The sequence below is a fragment of the Pleurodeles waltl genome, chromosome 1_2, assembly GCF_031143425.1.
Source record: "Pleurodeles waltl isolate 20211129_DDA chromosome 1_2, aPleWal1.hap1.20221129, whole genome shotgun sequence".
Classification (NCBI taxonomy): Eukaryota; Metazoa; Chordata; class Amphibia; order Caudata; family Salamandridae; genus Pleurodeles; species Pleurodeles waltl.
This window is the reverse complement of record NC_090437.1, coordinates 521,564,578-521,576,050: the sequence shown is the minus strand read 5'-3', so window position 1 is coordinate 521,576,050 and position 11,473 is coordinate 521,564,578.

The following is an 11,473-nucleotide window of genomic DNA, read 5'->3' as shown; positions in this document are numbered from 1 at the left end:
TTTGGTTAATTGGTGGAGGAAAGTGTTGAGATAGCAGATTCTGTTGTTAGAAGAAGGTAAGCTGTTTTGTCTCCCCCTGATTGCTACTTCAGGAAGGCTGATGGTATCCAGGAGCAAAAATTTAATATGTTATTTTGCTCTTGTTTTAGGGACTTCTGCCTTGAGCCACACCATCTCTACCCACTGTGAGAGCAATCACTTTTTACAAAGAATGTGTCTGCCCTGTAGAAAGAACTAGGTTTTCAAGACCAAGAAATGGAGCTGCTGAGATCAAGTCTGTCATTTAACCAGCCTTCCAGATGGGAGGGTTCCCCACCTGAAGTCTGTGCACCTTCTGAAAGAGCTGTGGATTTGTCAGGACTTTGGCCATGCATACCAGGAACCTGTTTGAGGTTGTTCCCTCATTGCATTGGGGAACAGGTGAAATCTTAGTGCAAAACTGCAAATAGACCTTGTGGACTGAAGCATTTACCTTAAGCAGTATACAGAGATTCCCTGCTGCATACCCTGCTTGATTATTATCAAGGATGTCCTTAAGCCCACAATCTCAAGAGACGATTTAAGACTTCCTGGGTGAGCTGAAATCCCGTGAAAAGACACAAGATTTCCTGTTGCATGGCTATTCCGGATGGGGCCACACTATAAAAGAGGGCCCTTGCCCAGATTCCATTGGCAGTTTTGGGATTTCCTCATCCTGACCAGAAGCAGAACTTTGGTCAGAGACCTGAGCATCACCATAGAATAATGGTATGAAGGCAATCTCTGTTCAGTTAAAAGCATCGTCCCTTGAAGCTAAATTGAGCATGCTCTAATTCTACCTTTTCATTTGCTGGGTCTCAGCCCAGCTAATCTTTCACAATTAACCCTAACATATAAGGTACACATTCCTATCCATCCTGCTGGCAAGATGCATCCCACAATTCTAGGACATTCTTTGTGGGGCTCTGAATGCCGAAGCTACAGCCAGGGGTTACTTCAATATATAAAATAATCTTAAGTGTGAATTACAAAATCTAGGCAGCAAGTAAAATTACAGCTCTCTTCGACAGACTCTACTCTCTAGCCTTTCTGACCTGCTGAGAAGAGTCAGAGTGAGAAACATGTCTGTCCCTAAAGGACCTGACTTCCAAAGGTAGGAGAAGCCCATCTGCCAAGCCTGGAAAAGTATCAGCCAATAAGAATGGACTGTGTGTAGAAGAGAAACCAGAGTTGACCTAATTTTGCCGGAAGGTCTCTCATTCTCTCCAAGTTCCCATCAGCTGCCACCAGAAGACACATTTGTGCTGAATTTTCTGCCACCTAAACAGGGGATCTAAACTATGGACCAGAGGGCAGAAGCAAAACTTTAGGAGTTTCTGGAGCTGGGATTAACTTAAACAGAGTAGCTGTGCCTGCACTGGGCACTTCGTAAGAAAAGGGAGTGGGTACCAACTAAATAAGTTACTGCACCTGCAAGCATAACTCATCTGTGTAGCTATGATCCACACATTTGAGCATAAGACTAAAAATGCTTAGCAACTTAGGTAGAACCATCACCTGAACTGAACATTGTGAACGTTAATGCAGGTGCTTTAGAGCACTGTCTAGTAAAGAAAATGAGGAGAGAACTATGGGCCTCATAAATCAGGGAAGCTGTTCATCTGTACCAATAGTGAGCCTGTACCAGCGCTTTAACCTAATCTACTGAGTTCGGATAGATGACCTCTGTTGGAAAATGGTCCTCTTGGAAGGGTCATCCAAACTTTTTGCCTTCCTCCTCCTCTTTTTCTGACCTCGTTTTTGTTGTTTTTAGGACTTTGCACACTTTACCACTGCTGACCAGTGCTAAAGTGCTTGTGCTCTCTCCCCTAAATTGGCTCATACCCAATTGGCATATTTCATTTACTTATAGGTCCCTAGTAACGTGTACTACATGTGCCCAGGGCCTGTAAATTAAATGCTACTAGTAGGCTTTCAGCACTGATTGTGCCAAACACATAAATAGGCCCTTAACCATGCCTCAGGCCTCACATTGCAAGGCCTGTGCGTGAGTTTCACTGCCACTTTGACTTGGCATTTAAAACTACTTGCCAAGAATGAAATCACTTTTATTGCATATTAGTCACCCCTACGGTAGGCCCTAGGTAACCCAAAGGGCAGGGTGCTATGTAAGTAAAAGACAGAACAAGAACCTGTATGTTTTGCATATCTTGGTAGTGAAAAATGCCCTAAGTCTATTTAACTATGGTTCCTCTCATAGGACAACATTGAAAATTCCCTTATATACTTTTAAGTGGTAATTTCTAATCTGAACGTAGTGGTATTGTCATGTTTGATATGGTTGGAAAGGTAGTGAGAAATCCTACTTGCTGGGGAAGTAAGTTTGATTTCATATTACTCTTTTAGAAATGTCACTTTTAGAAAGTAGGCATTTCTCTGTACACACTGCTCCCTGTGCCTTACAGGATGTCTCCAGTCCATGTCTGGTCTGTGCTGGTTGAGAGCTCACCTTGTGCATTCCACCCAGACAGTCATAAACACAGTACACTCAGCTGCATCTGCATTCATCTGCATACTGATGGGTCTTCCTGGGCAGCAGGGGGGAGGGTCTCTCACTTACACTTCAAAGGCTAGTGGCCTGACCCCACACAAAGGACTGACAACCCCCCACAGATCTCCTAGCAGACAGGACTGGGTGGAAAGGGGAACTGGGGCACTTTAAAACCACTCTTTGAAGTCTCCTCAACTTCAAAGGCACATTTGGGTATATATAATGGGTCTGTGACCCCCTCAAATCAGACACTTCTTAATCTACAACTAGACTTTCTCAGAGGGACTGCCGTGCTGCCTAAAGGACTCATGTGGACTGCATTTTTGGAAATACTGCTCTTCTGCCTGTTGTCCTGCTGTCTGCTGGCCCCTGACTTTGCTGGAAGGACCTGTCATCCCCATCTCCAAGGGCTTGGACTGAGTTTTCCCCAAGTTCTGATATTTCAGGACCATCAAAGACTTCCTCTGAAGAAGAAAATCCACAGCGCAGGAAAAAACTATGCAATGCCTGCAGAATCAAGACAGCATCTGTCTCGAGGCAAAAAAATCACCCCATCGCCTGCAGGATCGACCCAGGGCCTGTTGCCTCTTCACAATGCATTTTTGATTTTCCACGCATTATCCCTGGGTGTCAAAATATCCCCACATTGCAGAGAGGAGCCAAGGCTGCGCTCTTGGAAATCAATGCATCACCTTGCTGCATGGAAAGAAATGACCAATCATCTTCGCTGCACCGGAATAACCGGTGCATCAATTTACTTTCCAACGCATCTCCTCCTCTGTGGCCCTCTGCGCTGTTATTTTTGCATCCCAGGTATTGTGTGTTAAAAGGATTCAACCACTGATTCTTAAAAATTGTGACTCATCTAAACCTTTAAAAAGTGCTAGCTTGACTTGTGCTTATTGGATTTTTGTTGTTTTGGTCTTATTTTATTCAAATAATTATTTTCTATTTTCCTAAACTGTTGTGAAGTATGTTTTGTGGTGTTTTCATTGAGTTACTGTAAGAATTATTGCACAAATAATTTGCACATTGCCTTCTAAGTTTAGCCTGCATGCTCTGTGTCAAGCTACCATAGGGTGAGCACAGGATAATTTAGGTTGTGTTGTGACTTACCCTGACTGGGATCATGGTCCCTACTTGGACAGGGTCCATACATTTGACAACTAGAGAACATTAGGAAAAAGTGTAATTAACATTATTGAATAAGTTAAAAGGTCTTTTTTAACTATCACTGTTAGAAATGGGGTCTTTGGTTGGCAGTCAGGTTACCCCCGGTCCAAACAAGGACTATCACTCTAGTCAGGATAAAGAAGAACCACTCTTGGTTAACCCCCTTCACCCCTTTGGTAGCTTGACACAAGGAGGCAGGCTTAACTTCAGAGACCAGGTGTAAAGTATTTGTACCAACACACAGAGTAATACAGTAAAAACAACACAAAATGACTGAACACATGTTTAGAAAAATAGCCAATATTTATCTAAACAAAACAAGACCAAAATTACAAAAATCCAACATATACAAGTCAAGTTATTAATTTTTTAAGAGCAAACTCATAAATAGGGCTTAAAAACACAAAATGCTTTAATGAGGTAATAACACGGTGTCGTGACGGAGTCATTCCCAATGATCCGACGCCAATGGCGCCGGGTACGGAGTCAAGCAGACCCCCAGGTACAGTACCTTAGTGAAATGTGAAAGCAAGCTGGTGCGCGAAGTCGGGGATTGTGGCGTCGCTGAATCTGAGACGGTGGCAGTTCCGGAGCTGCGGGGCGAAGAAGCTGAGGCATCAGAAAGAGGCCTCGGTGCGGTGGAGGTGAGGCAGCATCGGTGCAAAGCATTGAATCTGTGCACTTCAGGCGGAGTTGATATCGGGGGGTCACAACATGGAGCGGCAATTTCCATGGAGTCGTGGACTTCGGTGGGGCTGCAGTGGTGTTGGACCTGCCAGGGTCGCTGCACTCCAGCGAGTACCACAGAGTTGGTTGCAGGCGATGTCATGGGATTGGGCACCGGCGTCGGTCCAGAGTCGTCCAAAGTTGTTTTTCTTGAATCTTCACCAGCTTTTCCTTTCAAGGGCCCAGGGATTGGATAGGGCACCACTTGTCAGGGCAGGAGTCTCAGCAGAAAGTCCAGGTGCTGGTAGGGGAAGTCTTTGATGGCCATGAGACTTCATAACAGGGGGCAAGCTCAGTCCAAGCCCTTGGAGATTCTTCTCAAGCAGGAATTTACCACAAAGTCCAATCTTTGTCCCCCTTTCACAGACAGAAGCAGCCACTGCAGGATAGAGCAACAAGCACAGTCACAGGCAGGGGCAGCACTTCTCCTCATCTCTTCAGCTCTTCTTCTTGGCAGGGGTTCCTCTTGATTCCAGAAGTGATCTGAGTTTCAGGGCTTTTGGGTGTTCTTCTTATACCCCTTCCTGCCTTTGAAGTAGTCCTACTTCAAACAGAAGACCCGGTTGTTTTTAAGATCCTGCCTTGCCCAGGCCAGGCCCCAGACACACACCAGGGGGTCGGAGACTGCATTGTATGAGGGCAGGCACAGCCCTTTCATGTGTAAGTGACCACTCCTGCCCTCCCTCCTAGCACAGGTGACTCCTCGGGATATGCAGGCTACGCCCCAGCTTTGTGTCACTGTCTAGAGAGAGGTGCAGACAGCCCAACTGTCAAACTGATCCAGACAGGGAATCCACAAACAGGCAGAGTCCCCAAATGCTTTAAGCAAGAAAATGCCTACTTTCTAAAAGTCGCATTTTTAAACACACAATTTAAAAACCAACTTCACTAAAAGATGTATTTTTAACTTGTGAGTTCAGAGACCCCAAACTCCACATTTCTATCTGTTCCCAGGGCAGCCCCCATGTTAATCAATGAGACAGGTACGTCTTGCAACAGTGAAAACTGAATCTGGCAGTATTTCACTGTATGGACATATAAAACACATAAGTACATGTCCCACTTTTCACATACATTGCACCCTGCTCATGGGGCTACCTAGGGCTTACCTTAGGTGTGCCGTACATGTAAAAAAGGGACGGTTTAGGCCTGGCAAGTGGGTACACTTGCCAGGTTGAATTGGCAGTTTAAAACTGCACAAACAGACACTGCAGAGGCAGGTGTGAGCCATGTTTACAGGGCTACTAATGTGGGTGGCACAACCAGTGCTACAGGCGTACTAGTAGCATTTGATTTACAGGCCATGGGCACCTCTAGTGCACTTTACTAGGGACTTACTAGCAGATCAAATATGCCAGTCATGGATAAGCTAATCAACAATACAATTCACACATAGAGCATATGCACTTTAGCACTGGTTAGCAGTGGTAGAGTGCTCAGAGCCCTAAAGCCAACAAAAACAGGTCAGACAAAATAGGAGGAAGGAGGCAAAAAGATTTGAGATGACACTGCAAAAGGGAAAAAGTCCAACAATCACTATCACATTAGTGATTATTGTAAAATAATAATATTTCAGTTCATATTTACTACTTAAAGAGAATATTGCTACTCCCTTTTTCTAATTACATCTTTGCATTGTTAAACTTACTTGATTCATTGATGAGGCACACACTGTCTTCTTGAAGTATGCATTGTATGCATTGTTTCTTTCAAGATAAAATAAGGTAAGACCTCATTGTCGTTTTTCTTTGTTAACATAGGCTTTGCATATTTTTTGGCCTTAACCTAAAGGATCTGTGGGTCTGAAAAATATTTTTTTCACAACTTATTTTAAGTTTTTACTAAAGTTGAACTCAATTTATGAAATGAGGTAAACAATTTAATTATAAAAGTGTCAGAGACAAAAATATATCTTGTGTAAGTTTAAAGACCTAAGACAATTATCAAAAAAGTAAAACTTTCCTATACTTTGTTCTCTTTCAAATTATAACAGCTGGCAGATCAACTGTTCCATAATTGAAAGTTTTAGTCAACCAATATACACGTGATTGAGTTTATGCAAGTTCTTGGAGTTATATATATATATATAATATTATGGATGGCAACGAAAAACGTTAGCGTTTCATATTACATTACTTATTAATATTTTTAGTTGTATTGATTCATTTGATAATTTAAGAAAAAATTACTTAATTAGTAAAAAGTAACAAATGTTATACATAAAACAATTTCTCACCATTCTACTCTTTAGTGGAATTTTTAAAACATATTTGATAACATTGTTGAAATTGTAGAAACGTGATAGATAACTTTACCACATAATCTGAAAAGATGCTATCAGTAAAGTCAAATTTATAATCTCATAAATATGGGATTTCCTGGTAACAATATGCTATATTTGTCCCCAATTTTTCAAATACTTATTTGCTAGTATTACATTATTTATTTTGTTTTATTGTGCCAAATTCCTTTATGAATTTAAAATCGTGGCCCACTTTGTTTCAAGGATGATTTAAATAGTGTGCTTTTAACTTTATTTTGGATTTACATGATTACTATTATTTTTATGCATTAAAAGCATTTTCTATTACAGTTTACATTATAATTTATGATGATTAAAATGTATATGATGACTAATATACATCATTTCAAATATTTTTGAGTATTGTTTTAGTGTTATAAAGTCATTTAAAAAACAAATGTGTAATTTTATATGAAAAACCAAACACATTCAATTTAATTTTAAAGCTGGCAAAAGGCAGACATGAATTAAAATACAATAAGATGTAGGAAGTGGTATTATGTTTCCAATTTACTATACGTCCTATGCAACTGATGTACGTTTTATGACTGCTAGCTCACATAAGATACTGAAAATCAACAAGTGTGGTCGATGTTCTGCACTATGCAGTCCAGTAACAAAGATAGGAAGGGGGCTCAAATGTATATAAAATAAGGTATATTTTTACTCTTTATAGATGTTGCTGCGCCATTTTGAGGTTTTCAGGGCTCCTGAACAATGTAATTAGTTTGGACAGCTGCTATCAATTGTTATTTTTGCGCTAGTGTGGTGCACGCATGGTTGTGTGTATGAAATATTTATTTACTTTGTTTAACTGAGTAATTTACCTGATGACATTTCAAAAATGCACTTTTTTGTGGTAGTATACAGCAGCACTTTTAGGGTAGCCTAATTTGGGTTTCTTTGTTAGATGTTTGTTTAAGTCGTAGCTTAATCACCATTTGAATTAGAGCTCTGTGATACTCGTAAATCCTATGGGTTAACATTATATTTTGCTCATCATGTTCTTCCGCAGAAGGGTCTCTAGTAGAGATCCAACAAACTTTGAGGTGGAGGTCTGAAATGTTGCAAAGCTTCCATTCCCATCTGTTTCCATTTCTGGGCGGGGCCAAGAAGGAGAACACTTATTTGTATTCCTGGAGATGAAGGTTAAAATCTATATGAACCCAAAGTGCTCACCACTGAAAGCACTGATAAAAAACATTTCTATTATCATTTTTCATCCATAATCAAAGACTTTGTTAGGAACTTGATTTGATTATTTCTAATAATACTAACAAAGATGATGACAAAGCATGAAAACCACGGAAAGACTAGTCTGAAAAATCACTGACATAATTAGAAAAATTTAAATGAAACAAAGGGGCTGATTTCGATCTTAGCGGATGGGATACTCCGTCACAAATGTGATGGATATCCCGCCCTCCATATTACGATCCCCATGGGATCCAATGGGATCGTAATAGGGTAGATGAGATATGCGTCATGTTTGTGATGGAGTATTCCCCTCTGCCAAGATCTAAACCAGGGCCAAAATGTCAAAGGACTGAGAAGAAACATCATTGCACAGTTTTGTCCAAAATATTATCTTCTTGGTGAGTCACTAATTATTCTGATAAGGACTTATTGTTGAATAAAGAATAAAAGTGATGTTTCATCGAGGCATCAATAAGAATGATGAATACAATGATCAAGATGCTGATGTATACATTGAAAGCTCCCTAAAACAAATTAATGAATCACAAAACAACTTAATACACGCTTGCCAAATCCTAATATTGATAATGTTTGATTTAAGTAAAAAAATTGAGAAGCTTGTAGATGAATGAAGCAATGAAAATAGAGCAAATATTAACTTAATTGAACCACATAAAAGCACAGGTGAATTTAAACATGTGCACAAATGACTAACTACAACATGATGAAAAACACATTAGCTGAGAAGGGAAGCACATCAAATTCTTCTGAGGTCAAATCATCTGGCAATGTAGATCCATCTACTTCAAGTTTATATAGAAAAGATGCTCATAAGGCTGACTGAAAACGAAAGAGAAGTAAAAGAGTAATTGGAAGAGAAGAAATAAATTAACCTGAAGGTGCAAAGGTCAAAACAGTGGCAAGAATTTTCTGATTCAAACTACATGTTCCCGTCCTTGTCCAGTTCTGATTCAAACTACATTTGCTGAGTCCTGGTGCGTTTATACATTTGACTACTTCTAGAGCAGACATAATGGAGTTTATAAACATGAAGAGACTTAGGGCCTCACTTTGAGTGCGACAGACCAAGGACCACCACACTCGCAGTGACGGTTCGACCACCACATTACAATCCTGGCAGGGGACCGCCGTCACTACCGTCACCACCAGGAACATAGTTTCCGATGTGTAGACAATGGTCAAAGTTGTACTCAGCCATGACGGCTCTGAACTCAGTGCCACTTTGCTGATTGCAACTCAGCTTTCCGCCAGCCATTCTATGGAGGTCACCCCACCATGGAAAGACTGGCAGAAAGCCTGTGCTGGGGGCCCCCCTGCCCAGTACCATCGCAATGCATACTGTCTGCTTTGCAGAATGCGCATTCCGAAGGTGCTGATGTGCTACAGTATTGGCCTTGGCACCCTTAAGGATGCCGAGACCAATCCCGTAGCACTGTTCCCATCGGTCAGCTCAGCAGGAACAGCGTAATACAAAGTTCCCGACAGTCAGCCCGGCGGGAACATTGTAATAGGTTTGGGGGAAGCCATGGCTCGTCCTACTGTCATACTCAAACTGAGGCCCTTAATCTCTAAGGGGCATACTTAAGAAAAGTGGCACTGCATACACTGCAGTGCCACTTTTCTTAAGCCCCTTAGCACCCCCATAACACCACCATGTGTAAGTCATATTTAAAATACAGTGCACCATGGCGGTAGTTAGGGGACTAGTGTCAGAATTTTTTACGCTACTCCGGAGCTTTGCAGGATTAGCATCAAAAAAATTTATGCTAATCCTGCAAAGCTCATTGAGGCCCATTATAATCAATGATGTGCCTCCTTTTAACTCTTGCTCTGAGCAGGCATTAAAAGTGCCGAACAAAATGACGCAAATAAATCTTTTAGATTTCTTTGCACCATTTTTTCACACACACCCACCCTAACGGGGGAACGACCTCTTTGCGTACATTATGTCTGCCTCAGACATAATGTAGCGCAAAAGGTTACAAAGTGGTGCAATGCATACGTTGCACCACTTTGTAAATATGGCGTGGGGATTTTGGCCTCGTTGGGTTACATTAACGTAAAACAAATCCCGCTAATGTGGTGCAAGCAAGTGCCAGGGGCTCTTAATTATGCCTCTAGATCTCTAAACCTGTGAAAGAATATTTCCCTCTCTAATGTTACGTAATGCAGTATTGTGTCTGATGTAGGTGTGATAGTGGTATAGAAATCTTGATATGCATTTTAGATTTGGTTAGAGGATAGATTCCTGCATACTAATTCAAATTGATAAATTTGAGCAGTAAGAGGGTGGATGGATCTTACCAGTCTGAAAAAGGGAACCAAATCAAATTTAAAAGTATATTCAGTTCCCTATGAAGGATGCCCTTTTTTCTTCATCTGAAAACCAAATTGTGTATATTCATATTTTAGGATGAATGGGAAGAAGAAAACAAACAAAAAAATCTCTCCATTTCTTAGTGTGAAGCGTTCACAAAAACTATGAATGATGATCCTGTAGTCATTAACCAATCTGTAGAGAGAACTGTATTGTGAAGAGGGCTGTCACCAATTGAGTGATCAGAATCGCTATGAAAAGCTTAATTCAGATCTTATTAAGTCTTTCATGAATAAACTAAGTGATATTATAGATAAATGGATTATGATGGCACTGCATACTTATTAGATGGTATTTCTAAATGTAAAAATACCAATCTCTTTTTTCAAAAGTATTTTGGACAACAAACGCTCTAGAATATACCTTAAACCACAGGTAGACTTATTTTGATTGAATCTGGCTCCCAATTAGAGAATATTTGTAAATGCATAAATATGCTCATCATGCCATGTGTATTTGCCCTACCTTCCAATGTGTCTGTCTCTGTAGATGTCCTTCACAGTGGAAAATGATTACGTTTTTATGGGAAGGTGTAGGAAAGGACCATCTTGCCTGGCACGTTACCCCCATATTTCACTGTATATATGTTGTTTTAGTCTATGTTTCACTGGGCCCCTGCCAGGCAGGCCCCCAGTGCTCATAAGTATGTGTCCTGTATGTGTTCTCTGTGTGATGCCTAACTGTCTCACTGAGGCTCTGCTAACCAGAATCTCACTGGTTATGCTCTTTCTGCTTTCCAAATTTGTCACTAACAGACTAGTGACTAAATTTACCAATTCACATTGGCATACTGGTACACCCATATAATTCCCTAGTATATGGTACTGAGGTACCCAGGGTATTGGGGTTCCAGGAGATCCCTATGGGCTGCAGCATTTCTTTTGCCACCCATAGGGAGCTCTGACAATTCTTACACAGTCCTGCCAGTGCAGCCTGAGTGAAATAATGTCCACGTTATTTCACAGCCATTTACCACTGCACTTAAGTAACTTATAAGTCACCTATATGTCTAACCTTCACCTGGTGAAGGTTGGGTGCAAAGTTACTTAGTGTGTGGGCACCCTGGCACTGGCCAAGGTGGCCCCACATCGTTCTGGGCAAATTCCCCGGACTTTGTGAGTGCGGGGACACCATTACACGCGTGCAC